Genomic DNA, 13,328 nt, shown 5'->3' on the forward strand with positions numbered 1-13,328 from the left:
AAACAGGTGCAAATCCATTAATTTGCCATTGTGTGGAATAGAGGAACTGGCCTTCAACAAAGTGAACTCATTACCATATTCACTACACTGAACTGTGCCAAAGGCCCTTTTTGATAGCATTTTGGCATTCCTGTGGAGTGAGTGGCGCAGTTATCCTGTCTGCTTGCTGAAGCCTAGTATTATAAGCAAACCTCAGTGCACAGGCCAAAGCTGTGTAAGTTTTCTTGAATGATGAATATTTACGCAGCAGTTCATCAACAAGTTTAATGACCGACACCAAGGGTACTTGTGTACACCTTCTGTTGGGCGCATCTTCTACACTAAGTGGAATGCAGGTGTTGCAGTCGAGGTCACAAGTGGATAGCTTTGAGGGGCCAGACCACCTCTGAACAAGTGAACTCAAAGCCGCTAGATTAATACCACATGATAAGAAGTCAGCAGGATTATCCTCTGTTTTGACTCGTCTCCATTTGGTAACAGAACTCAGTTTCTGGATTTCAGCGACTCTGTTGGCAACAAAAGTTTTCCAATAGCCAGGACTACGCTGCAGCCAGCAGAGAACTATTGTGGAGTCCATCCACAAATGAATGTCGCCACTATCTATGATGTCTAAGTCATTGGCCACCCTGTGAATGTGTAGAGCAAGAAGCAGAGCACCACATAATTCCAGTCATGGAAGAGACTGTTGCTTTACTGGGGCAACCCAAGATTTGGCTGCAGCCAATGAAACCAACACACTGTTATTGGGAAGAACGCATTTGACGTATACACACACGCCATGTGCCAACTGTGAAGCATCACAGAAACCATGAATTTCTAATTTAACATACTGGGGGCAAGGAAAGATCTTCCTGTTAATCAAAATACTATTTAGGGAAGGCAGTTGCACACAAACAGCATTCCATTCACCAGTGAGGTTGGATGGAAGCATTTCATCCCAATCATCCACAGCTCGTGGTCTCACGGTCGCGTTCTCGCTTCCCAAGCACGAGGTCCCTGGTTCGATTCCTGGCAGGGTCAGGGATTTTCACCTGTCTCGAGATGACTGGGTGTTTGTGTTGTCCTCATCATTTCATCATAAATCCTGAAAGTGGCGAGATTTGGCAGAGCAAAGGTTGGGAATTTGTACGGGCACTGATAACTGTGTAGTTGAGCGCCGCACAAACCAAACGTCATCATCATCATCATCATTTCATCCCAATCAAGGCTTAGTTGCCACAAGCGCTGCAAGAACAATTTACATCTTATGACTGCCGGACCTAAAGGCCCCAGTGGGTCATAGATAGATGCTATTGTAGACAGGACATCACGCTTGGTAACCTTTGAGAGCTGATGACTCTTTAGCTGCACATGACACTGGAATGTGTCAGAGCCATTGTGCCATAATATCCCTAAAGCTTTTATGACTTATTCACCAGTAAGATGACAGGGCAAAGACGTTTCTCTGTCCTGCACAGGAACTTTTTCCATGACCTTGTTACTATTAGAACACCATTTCCTCAGTGGAAACACACAGGAGCAAGTAGTTGAGTCGGCTGAGTTTGAAGTTCTTGAGCATCAGTTTCCATAGCTGATCGACCTAAGAAGTCATCCACATAAAAGCTAGACATCAAAGCTAGCGATACCATTTGGAACCTGTTTTGATTTTCCAAATCCAACTGTTGGAGACATCTGGTAGCAAGAAAGGCAGCAGGAGCGGTTCCATATGTGCGTTTACACAGTCTATCAGTCTATATTCTTGCATCTGTTCAGACGGTGATTCCCGCCACAGAATTCTCTGGAAGTTCCTATCATCAAGATGGAGAAATACTTGGCGATTCATTTTTGCTATGTCAGCTGACAGAGCCACATTAAAGGAGTGAAATTTTATAATAATGGAAATTAAATCTGGCTGCACAGTAGGACCAACCATCTAGATATCATTGAGAGTTACTCCATAAGAAGTGGCAGCAGAGCCATCAAATACTTCCCTCAACTTAGTAGTGGAGCTGCATTCTCTGAAGACAGCATGATGTGGAAGGTAACACCTTTGGACCAATAATACTTTGAGAATTAGAGATCTCCATGTGTCCCAGTTCGACATATTCATGCATGAATGCAGCATATTCCTTCTGCAGATGCGGTTGCCTTTAAATCTCCTCTCAAGATGCGCCAGTCTCTGAAAGGCTTGTTGTCCTGATTCACCTAGGGGTTTAGAGTCAGGTTTCACTGGTAGTCGAACCGCAAATCTCCCTTCTTCATCTCGTGCTCTGTGGTGCTGAAAGTGAGCCTCACATATTTTATCCTGCTTACTCATCGTTTTCGCAGACAGTTCCTCTAACTCCCGAAACCCCTGCAGTTTGGCATCTAAACTGTCTTCTCTAACAAAGCACGAGGTCATTGTAGAACGAGGCATGTTGCATGCAGCTGAAGGCATTCTACCAGACAAAATCTAGTCAAATTTTGTTTCGACCAGTGAAGGATGACTTGGTTTCACCAGCCTTTCCTTACAAACAACATCAATGAAAATCTCAGCACCAATAATTAAATCTACTGTGGCAGGCTTGTTGAATTCTGGATCAGCAAGCAGAAGATTACATGGGACACACCAGGAGCTTGTGTCTATCTTGCTCCCTGGTAGGTCACTGGTGACATGGCCTACGATAGCACAAGTGGTTCTAACATGAAAGTCGTTGAGCCTAGACGACAGTTCAACATCGCAGGTGTAAGACACTGAGGCTGCAAAGGCATTGTTTATGCCTTTTACAGGAAACGAATGTTTACTTCGTTTAGGTTTTAACTTCTCTGCCATGCCCTTAAATATAAAGGAGAGCTGATTCGCACTATAATGCAAACCTGCTGCGTACCCATGCTGCCCTTAATGTTGCCAACAGCTGTTGCCAACAAAACATTACAATGGACGTTTGATTTCCGTTCGTTGCTTGATGGACCAAGGAATGGCCTCCTAATTCACTATTCTGACAATTCCTTGGTTCAACATTCTTGTAGAGCAGTATGTTATGCCTTCCTTTACAGGTCTTACAAGGAGAATTCTTGCATTTAGTCGAGACATGACCAGAGCGGATCCACAAAAAGAACAGCTAATTTTTTGTCACATATGTCCGCTGCTCATCGACATTTAGTGATTGAAACCTCTTGCATTTAGTGATGGCATGACGTTCACTACAAAAATAACATGGCTTCTCAGTATCAGCATTAGTGAGATGAGCCCTCCTCACATGTCTCGTTTGCAATTGAATTACTGGCATTTCCTTGCAGTGTTTCCTTGAGGTGTTATCCCTGAACCTGATCAACTCAAGGGCCAGACATTTTGTTTCCAAAAATTCTATCAGTTGATTTACCTCCCACTCATGATGACCTGTGGGTCGCATACTAGACAGAATCTCTTCCGAAAGACTAACTCCGTGAACTGGAACATCAGGTTTGAGAGCTTCTAAGACCTTTAAATATCTACATACGTGATTAATCGGTTGTCTATAATCGCTCGCTGCGCCATGGCCGACTGTAGGTAGCCAGCCGCTGTGGCCGAGCGGTTCTAGGCGCTTGTCTGGAACCGCACGACCGCTACGGTCGCAGGTTCGAATCCTGCCTCGGGCATGGATGTGTGTGATGTCCTTAGGTTAGTTAGGTTTAAGTAGTTCTAAGTTCGGGACTGATGACCTCAGATGTTAAGTCCCATAGTGCTCAGAGCCATTTGAACCATTTGACTGGAGGTAAGGCCAACAAAGCCTTAGCATGGCTGGCTGCAATTACTTTTGGATTGTTATATATCTGTGTAATAAGTCCCCAGGCACTATCGATAGGTTTCCTGCTGTGGCAAGTATATGTTCCAATAGGTCTTTAGCTTCACCTCGCAAAGACGAATTAAGGTAATGAAGTTTTTGAACGTCATCAAGTGAATTATTAATCATAATGAGACTCAAAAATGTATCCCTGTATGATGACAACTTAAGGTAGTCGCCTTTTTTCTCTTAGGGCTCCATTTTAGGACAGGGAAGATGATAGCAGGAAGCCAACAGTTGCACTTACCAGGTTGCAGCAGCAATACGAGGCAGTGCGGACTGGAACAGCAGCGGCGTCACCGGCACTGGCAGCTGGCATGGCAGGCGTTGCAGTCTCCGACGACGCGAAGTATCGGCGGGAGCAGGAGCTGACGTCACCGACGCACAGGCTCTTCCTCCCGTGGTGGGACATTTGAGTGTGAGTGTGTAGTGCGAGAGGACTCACTGTCCTCCCCTTATTTCCACTCACAATAATTGGACAGAACATATTGTCTACTATAAGTGTTTCTTAGAATAAACTTTACAACGTGCACAGGCAGCGCACCAACTGCGTCTCCTGGCTTAGCTGGAAGACATACACGCCCGTCGGATACGGGTTCTCGAAGCTACCTTCTCGGCCGTTACAACGGCGGCTAATCTTACCTGCGCGCACAAAGGACCTGGGAGATCCACTTCCGCACGTAGGTTCAAGGTCTCCCGACAGGGAACAGACTATACTGGACAGTCTGACCTGATCAGTTTGGAAACTGCCGCTAGATGGCAGTTGGAGTGAGTTGCAGAGTCAAAACAATATGGCGCATCAATATGTGAAATCAAAAATTTAACACTTTCTCTTAGTACATAGACAATATAGACGATTCCATCTGTTGGTCTGGCAACTACGAATGGAACTGCTATTTTGTGTTTGATTAGCAATAAAATTGTCGAGCTACTTTCTGTGCTGTAGTTCCAATTGTTCGTTGATAAGTATAAATGGTTAATTGTTAAAGAGACTAGATTATTCATTTTCGTCCCTTTCCTTGCATGACGTATTTGGAGCTTATTGTTAATATTTCAAGAAATATGTTTCTTGCATGTGAGATGCATTGCCTCATTCGTTTAGCATTAATATTAAATTTAAATTAAAAAATTTAATTCCTCTGAGTACCTCTCTGAAGCATTTTGATTCACCATAATAGAGGTGGTAATTTTTTTACCCTAAAGCTGCTGAGAGTTTTGAAATGCCCTGACTTACAGAAAATGCCATTAAACAATTAATCAACGAAAAGATGAAAATATCCTTGGTAATAATGATATTTTTAAAGATCCACAGCTGATGAAAAGTACTTTTAGCACATCGTTATTTCAAACAGTTAGAGCACTGATGGTTTTTCAGTAGAAAGGAAAGCAACGTAAGAGTTCAGTGTTCCATGCACAACGAGTTCACTAGGGAGAGAATACAAGCTTATATAGCTCAAGGATGTGCAAAAGCGAAGGGTCGTGTCCCACAATTCACCTTAATCGGCTTAGGGAAACCACAAAAAACCTGAATCAAGATGGCTCTACTGTGATTTGAAGCGAGCATGAGAACCTGGTGTGCGAAAAACCGAATCACCTCGCTCGTTAACCTGACGAGAGATTTTATCTGCTGTTGAACAACAACTTCAAACGATGCCTCGTGCGAACTCCGTGACAAATGTCCATGGGCAAGGATACTGTACACAGACGGCTGAAAGCACAAGTGGGAAACAGAACGCGTCTTTTGGGGTTCTCGTATTCACGTGGGACTCAAGGACAAACTGCCAGGGGAAGTTACAATATCTACATCATTACTCTGCAGCTCTCACTTGAGGGCCGGGCTGAGGGTTTACTGATCTACTTTCAGGCTATTACTCTACCACTGCACTACCGAAAAAGCTTACTGGAAAAACGAACACTTAAATCTTTGCGTGCGAGCTCTCATTTGTCGTATGTTGTTATGATGGTCATTGCTGCCTATGTCGGTGGGCGTGGAAAAACTATCTTCGCATTAGGAGGAAAAAGTTGGTGATTGAAATGTCGTGAAACCATCTCTTCACAATGAGAATCGCTTTTGGTTGTATGACTGCCACCCGAACTCGCGTATGATGTCCGTGATACTCTCTCCTCAACCGTATCTAGATGAGGGCGCCCAGGCGTAGTCTAGGCAACTTATATAGTGGATATGTTTTATCTTCCAAGCGTTCTGCCAATAAAACTCAGCTTTCGGTTTGCCGTCCCCATAAGAGTTTCTATGTGATCGTTCCAATTTAAGTTGTTTGGAATTGTAATCCACAAGTATTTGATTTCTTTGATTTACCGTGTAACCGAAATTTAACGGATTTCTTTTGCTACTCATGTCAATGGCCACTCACTTTTCATTGTTTAGAGTCAATTGCCACTTTTCGCACCATGCAAATATCTTGTCTAAATCATTTTACAACTCATTTTTACCTTCTGATGACTTAAATATTCGGTAAACGACCGCATCGTTTGCAAACAATCTGAGAGGGCTGCTCAATAATCACTGCATAGTTAATGGCTATCTTGGGAGTGCCTAAGCACTGTCATACTGTGTCGGAGGAAAATAGTGAACTTCCCGGACTCTAATGCTACTCTCTCGCATTGAGGCATAAGGACTACCCAGTATCGCCGGCCGGTGTGGCCGAGCGGTTCTAGGCGCTTCAGTCTGGAATCGCGCGACCGCTGCGGTCGCAGGTTCGAATCCTGCCTCGAGCATGGATGTGTGTGACGTCCTTAGGTTAGTTAGGTTTAAGTAGTTCTAAGTTCTAGGGGACTGATGACCTCAGATGTTATGTCCCATAGTGCTCAGAGCCATTTGGCCTACCCAGTCTCCCACAAGATAATGGCGTACGCAAACCAACTGGAAAGGAGCTGTCACACTGTCTCCATGAACTGGATTATAGCGCACATCACATATTGGGAAATGAGTTCGCTGATTCTCATTCTAAAGGAGTGATGAACTCAGATATAGAGGTGAAATGGTTCAGGTACGACAGGCCTTGTGTCGTATGCAGACCACGTGCGATTATTCACCGACTCAGCGTCACACCATCACATCATCGCCCGCCTGTCTGCCACTGGCCCAGTTGTTATCGTAATCAGGATCCCTTCAGAATCTGGCCAGACGCGACTTCAATAAACCTAACGCCACAACAGACCAGCTTTTGCGTGTATAAGTACTGGGCATCCGGCCAGGCAGATCATCGAAGCACCGGCGGAAAACCGAGTCGCCAACCGTCTTCTCCATCTGTTCTCTACCTCTTACAGAGAACCGTTCGCCCACATCCTTTTACATCATTACATAAGACTATATACACTTTCCAACGGAGTGTTTGCTATCAGTTTAAAGGAATATGATTCGGGATGAATGGAAAAGAATGGAAAACGTCTCAAAGACCATAAGGAAAATATTAATGGTTCAAATGGCTCTGAGCACTATGGGACTTAACATCTGAGGTCATCAGTCCCCTAGAACTTAGAACTACTTAAACCTAACTAACCTAAGGGCGTCACACATATACATGCCCGAGGCAGGATTCGAACCTGCGACCGTAGCGGTCGCGCTGTTCCAGACTGAAGCGCCTAGAACCGCTCGGCCACGCCGCCCGGCTAAGGAAAATACTACTCGCGAATAACACTAGTAGTATCAACCAGACCTTGGTACCATGACATCACGTATAAAATCAATTTTCTAGTTACCGTAGCACGGTTGAAGTTCAATAACTGCTGCTTTGCACAGCACACACATTGCATAAACTTAGCAGCATCTTCGTTTTGTGATTGCGGTCAAGTGGAAATCGATGCATCAACCGTGGGGATCTCACGACATAGCTGCTAAGGAATGAAATGAGCAAAAATCAACAGTTATCAACATCTCCTCCCACACTGTTGTCAAACACATACTTTGCCGCGTATAAAGAAGTTTACTCCTTCCTAACGGAAGCGAAAAGGAAGGTATGAACTAACTGACGTCAACTAACTAACTTCGTATACCTTTTGTATCTGATGTAACGTTTTCTTGCCTTTTTTTTACAACATTAACATCAGTGTTTCCTTTAATAATTAGGTCTTCTCTATACACTAGTTTTATTTGTTATGTTGATTTATGTACGTGTGCAGCTGTATGGGATATACTCAATGGTCGATAATAAAAATAAAAAAAACGTCGCTCTGTGTTTCCTTTTCATCCATGAGAAAAATAATTTCTTTACAAGTCTCCCTTTTTTCAGAGATCATGGCGTTGTAAACCCGTGCCGAGATGTTGAAAGTGTGCTTGAGGATTGTGAGACAGTTCGTGTGAGAATGACTCTGAGAAACCTGAGACTTCTATGATGCCTTCAAGCCGCAGAGAACTTATTGTGACGCTGTAGCTGATAAAACCCGTGGAATTCCTATTAAACTTTGAAAAGGCGGACAGAATACCTCTCATCTGTACAAAGGGATTCTCTCGGCGCGCTCATTCCAGGTGGAGGAACGACTGGTAAACCTGGCAGAACTTTGCCAGCACTTACAGCTCTCGAATCCGGTGAAATATTCTGTCTGAGAGAGCTCTGCTTCGTTCCTTGTTCTCCTTCCTCACAGTTTGACTTCGCCGCAAATTTTATTACTGCAGGAAGGAGAACGGTGACATTTAGAGCTTCCAGTTCCAAGGGCTGAGTAACACCTCCGAATATTTTACATGAAAAGACTTAAACTTTTTAAATAAAACAAACGTTATTAACATTCTACATCTGTATTCTTCACGTCCATTTATTTATTTGTCAACATAGCCACACCGGCGACTAACACGTTCCCCCAACGAGAGACAAGTTTGTCTGTAGTTAGTATGTGGGTGGGAGACAAAAATATATACATATATATATATATTGCAACCAGAGGAGAAATTTGGTGGTAGACGTTTCGTGAGTAAACCTTACCACAGTGAAAAATGGCTTTATATTAGTGATTGCCGGAACTGTTCGAATATCATATTCATGATACTCTTGCTCTCATTGCGCGATACAAAGCGAGATGCACTTCTCTGAACTTTTTTGATGTCCTCCGTCAGTTTTATCTGCTAAGAACGTCGCGACTTGGCACAGGTTCAAGCTACCAATATATATTTGGTGTTGTCTGGGTGGGGCAATTTAGAGCGTTAACGAAAAAATTGTTTCGTGTTTTCCCCTAGTTAACCCTTATAACCGGATTCGAGTGGGAGCAGAACCTCTTTGGTTGTTTTAGGACTGGCGCTGAGGAGCAGAGAAGGATCTTTGACACGGACAGTGCTGTGACAAGGTAGCAAGATGATACGAATACGTTAAATAAGTTAATTTATCATTAGATTTATTTATGTGTGATGTGTTTGACCTACTAACATACGAAGGGCATTTAGTATGTAAAGCAACTCTTTTTTCTCAGCCAATTTCAGTTGAAAAATGCGGAATTTGTTGTGGGACATCGTTGAACATTTCCGCTTCAATCTCTATAGTTTCATGAAGTTCGACAGCTGGCGGTGCTAATCGTAGCCTACAAAATGGCTTCTATGGGAAGGTGCTTTCTAGGTATGGAGCTGTCATATAGTTTTTCTTGGCGGAAAACCAGAGTATCGCAGAGTTTCATAGGCTATTGAAAGATGTCTACAGAGACCCGGCAGTTAACAAAAGCTCAATGAGTCTTTCGGAGAGGCGTCTGCTATCATAGCTACAGGGTCGCAGAAACCCGTCCGATCTACGTTGTGCCTGCCGGCAGCAGACACCTGTGACTTCTGAAATATTGGAACGAGCAGACATTCTCATTCGAGGTGTTCAACGGATCACCATCAAATATAACGCTGTACAACTGAACGTCTCTGTTGGTAGTGCAGTTGGTAGTGCTGACCCACTCGTCCACCAGCTGGGGTACTCGAATTGTGTGGCCGCTGGCTTCTTCGCCGCATAACGGAGAACCATAAAGACCAACGATGGACCATCGTCACAGGAGATGGGTTCATCACTTCGAACCGGAAACAAAACGGCAATCCATGGAGTGACGCTACACCACCTCATCTCCGAGGAAAAGTTCAAAGCCGCAGTGTCAGCTGGTAAAGCAATGGCAACGGTCTTCTGGGACTCTGGAGGGGCTATTCTGTTTTATGTCCTCCCTCATGGTGCAGTGATAAACAGGGAAGTATATTGTGCTACCCTCAGGAAATTTGAAATGACTTCAGCGAGTTCGTCGCCTTAAACATGTAAACGAACTTTGCTTCTCCATGAGAAAGCAAGGTCTCACACTAGTCTGCGCACCCAAGAGGAGCTCACAAAACGTCGTTGGACTGTTCTTCCTCATCCATACCACAGCCCGGATCTCGCACCTTCAGACCTGCACCGGTTTGGCCCAACGAAGGATGCACTCCACGGGAAGCAGTATGTAAATGATGGTAATGTTATTGATGCAGTAAGACTTCGGCTCCGAGGTCGACCAATAGGATGGTACGATGCGGGAATACTGGCCCTCCCACTAAGGTGGCATAAAATCGTCATAACGAAGATTATGTTGAAAAATAGGGTTTTTTAAGCCAGAAGAGTGGGCACTAACGTTGTGTATTAGAATCCTGAACAAACTCGATAGGCTTTCACAACAAGAATGTGTTGAGTTACTTACTGAACGCCCCACGTGTATACATGAGTTACGCCTGGTACCAACTTTTTACTATGGAAACTCCTTTTACTAAGATTCTGTCTTACTGCACGTGAGCTTCATACTAAAAAGAGACAAGAACCACCTGGTTCCATGTTCTAATCACTAGCTGGGTTGCCTAGCTCAGAGACAAGGGTAATAATTGCCGCTTGTTCTGTCATCTTCTGAATATTTTGTACGTCGTAGCAAGGCTAGAGGACAGTTGCGCGATTTTAACTTCTGGAGGCGGTCGAGAAGCTTCTGCAACGTGTAAATTTTATTAGATCAATTTCAGTATGACACTTTAATCACAAGTATTTATCTTTAGAAGACATCCATGTCCATGTGTCTCAGAACACAATGATGACTGTTCATTACAGTGAATAATAGTACTGCTGTTACCGCAAATATTTCAAGTTCTTGTACTGAATAATAATTTTACACATAAGTGTATCACGCTAATATGACTGTCAAATAGTACTTTACATTTAATTCTGAACTTTAGTACTCTGTTCTGATTAACGATACTAGCTCGCTGCTGTATCCGAACTGCGTTGAGGCTAGTATCAGAGTGGGCTAGCAGCGCTGCGCTCTGACGTAAGTGGACTTCCATGCAGCAGCGGCGTACAGAACTTGTTGAGGAGCTGTCTTCGTCGCCGTCTCTCATCCGTGGCTGTTATGGCAGCGACTGTCTCTAGCTTGTGGTTCCACCATGAGCTACCATTTTACATTTTAGAGCCCTCAGACGACACCACATTCCTTCTCCCCGAGCCGCTGCCCCAACCTCCGCATCGTCGTCTTCTAGTGCTGGATCATGTCACGACAGCTGGAGGAAAGCCTGAATGTGGACATTCATGAGAAGACAGGAACTGCAGCAACGGTCAATGGCAGCACCTTGTCTGGAACACTGGCCGAAAAACCGGCTACAGTGTGCACGGCCACATCCTGGAACATAGACGCTTTGGTCGTAATGACAGCTGGGAGAACTCCACGGGCGTCGTATTGTCTGTCCGGAGGCGGTTCCTCCGTGGCCATCGGCTCTGGCTGCGGGATCAGCGGCGACATCGGTAGCGGCGGTGGCGGTACGACATCGATCTCCATCGGCATCGCGCTGTACGGCGCCGACCGTAACGGGCGGAGAGATGGAGACGACTGCTTCACAGACCCCAGCGGCGAGCTGGGTCTATGGGCAGAAGTTATGCGTCAGAACACACTAACATTAGAGAGCCGCAGCTGGTTCTGGTGACGCGGGTGCAGCTCTGAGGAATCTTGTACGACATAAAACTAACAATCCAAGACTTGTGTGCTGACACCGCGCTGAAAGCGCTGTTTCTTGCTAAGAACGTTGAAGAAAACTTCGTCCTACTGTTGAAAATGCGTCTGACCTGGGGAAACGAATTATTTCCGTGGCGGCCGCACAATATGCAACAGGGTACGGTGACGACGACTGTGTAATAATTATGCTGGAGACTTCCCGTCGTGTGAAAGGAGCATTAGGAGGAAAGAAAAATCTTTAAGCCTTGCTCCCTTCGTCGGGAGGAATTTTTGAACGTTCAGCTTCACTGTTAGACTAAGCGTGGTAAGGAGCAGTAGTTACATGGTGTATGCCGTTGTCGACACAAAACTGTTGAAAACCGGCTGACGTGAACTGTGGTCCACTGACCGACACAAGGGCCTTGGGGAGACATTCGAGACACAGAATAGAGGACAAAGCCAATATAGACTAACAGTAGTGGTGGACGTCACTGGCGATGCAAATGGAAATTTGCTGTACCCGTGTACAAGAACAGAATGGACACGTGAGAAAGAATGTGCAAGCGTTGGCATGTTATGGATGGACGTGGCCACTGGAAAAATCATTGCGGTGGAGAAAACTGAACGTCCGTGAATTTGGGGCAAGTACAATGGTGGTGGGGGAGTTGCTTGAACTACCCCAGTGACCTTGGTGGAGCAAAGACAAAATGCCCCACTGGAGGAAATGAGGAACCGCAACCCAGGCATCGTCATTCTCTGTATGTAGCTGCAGAACATCTGACCACGAGGACAGTGCATTACGATGCAACAAGTAGCGACGTGCAACTGGTTGGGGAATTTCTTTCAAACTACGTTGCCACACATGGCGCACATATTGAAAAACTGCATGAGGAACTGGAATGAAAACAGTTGATTCAGCAATACGCCGAATGTCAAAAGGAAAATTCTGAAAAATTTTAAAATCTTGAGGGTCAAATTGATAGCATGATTCCTCAGTGTGAAGTTTGTTGTTCTTGTGGTCTTCAGTCCTGAGACTGGTTTGATGCAGCTCTCCATGCTATTCTATCCTGTGCAAGCCTCTTCATCTACCGCAACCTACATCCTTCTGAATCTGCTTAGTGTATTCATCTCTTGGTCTCCCTCTACGATTTTTACCCTCCACACTGCCCTCCAATACTAAATTGGTGATCCCTTGATGCCTCAGAACATGTCCTACCAACCGATCCCTTCTTCTAGTCAAGTTGTGCCACAAACTTTTCTTCTCCCCAATCCTATTCAATACTTCCTCATTAGTTATGTGATCTACCCATCTAATCTTCAGCATTCTTCTGTAGCACCACATTTCAAAAGTTTCTATTCTCTTCTTGTCCAAACTATTTATCGTCCATGTTTCACTTCCATACATGGCTACACTCCATACAAATACTTTCCGAAATGACTTCCTGACACACAAATCTATACTCGAAGTTAACAAATTTCTCTTCTTCAGAAACGCTTTCCTTGTCATTGCCAGTCTACATTTTATATCCTCTATACTTCGACCATCATCAGTTATTCTGCTCCCCAAATAGCAAAACTCCTTTACTATTTTAAGTGTCTCATTTCCTAATCTAATAATATCAGCATCACCCGATTTAA

The sequence above is a fragment of the Schistocerca piceifrons genome, chromosome X (genome assembly GCF_021461385.2).
Source record: "Schistocerca piceifrons isolate TAMUIC-IGC-003096 chromosome X, iqSchPice1.1, whole genome shotgun sequence".
NCBI classification, from domain to species: Eukaryota; Metazoa; Arthropoda; class Insecta; order Orthoptera; family Acrididae; genus Schistocerca; species Schistocerca piceifrons.